This window comes from Pteropus medius, unplaced genomic scaffold (genome assembly GCF_902729225.1).
Source record: "Pteropus medius unplaced genomic scaffold, Ma_sr-lr_union100, whole genome shotgun sequence".
NCBI classification, from domain to species: domain Eukaryota; kingdom Metazoa; phylum Chordata; class Mammalia; order Chiroptera; family Pteropodidae; genus Pteropus; species Pteropus medius.
Genome location: NW_024340849.1, coordinates 1,468,284 through 1,468,984, shown reverse-complemented (window position 1 = coordinate 1,468,984; position 701 = coordinate 1,468,284). Strand labels below are relative to the sequence as shown.

At 64.2% G+C, this 701-nt stretch overlaps 1 protein-coding gene and 1 long non-coding RNA gene across 11 annotated transcripts in view; both read right to left on the bottom strand.

Annotated features, from left to right (window-relative positions):
* Window positions 1–701, bottom strand: part of MBP (myelin basic protein) — a 78,772-nt gene that overhangs the window by 35,353 nt on the left and 42,718 nt on the right. The gene's annotated exons all lie outside the window — the stretch shown is intronic.
* Window positions 1–701, bottom strand: part of LOC120583906 (uncharacterized) — a 1,589-nt gene that overhangs the window by 756 nt on the left and 132 nt on the right. Inside the window, exon 2 of the long non-coding RNA XR_005647893.1 lies at window positions 56–660. This is a non-coding gene — a long non-coding RNA (uncharacterized LOC120583906). The remainder of the gene's footprint in view (window positions 1–55; window positions 661–701) is intronic.

Here is a 701-nt window from a genome sequence, read left to right as displayed (position 1 = left end):
CATCCACCCACCTACCCATCCAACCATCCGTCCACCCATTCACCCACCTGCCTACCTATCCACTCAACCATCCATCTATCCATCCATCTGTCCACCCACTCACCCATCCACGCCCCGCCCCCCATTGTACCACTGCTGCTTTAGAGAGGCGGGTCCACGTGTAGGGTCCACGTGCGGACTCCCAAGTGCAGCCTCTGGGAGCAGAAGGTGACCCCCACGGGCAGCCAGCATGGAGACAGGGCCCTTGCCCTACGACTGTGCAGCACTGGACTCCGCCAATGGCCAGCATGTGCCTCAGAGTGGGTCCTTGAGGTCCCAAGTAAGTGCCGGCCTGGCTGACCCCTGGACGTCAGCCTTGTGTGATGCTGAGCTACGAACACGGGGGCTGGAAATGGCCAGGAGGAATCGCATTCCTGGCTGAGAGCTGGGGCTGTCACCTCCCACCAGCCTCGGGACCCCCTGAAGCGGCCCAGTGCATGCTCGGGAGGACCAAGTTGGCACAGACCCCAGTTCCAGGCATGGCCCAAGGGCTCCTGGGGCAAGAGGCTTCGTCCAGGGCACCTCACTCGGTAGGGGAGCCCTGCCAGGCTCGGGGCAGTCCCGGCAACCCCCCATTCCACCCCCACCCCAGGCTCAGTACCCGCTGTCGTCCCTGGGGACCTCGGACGTGTCCACAGAGGTTCTCGCGTCTTCCCGTGGGA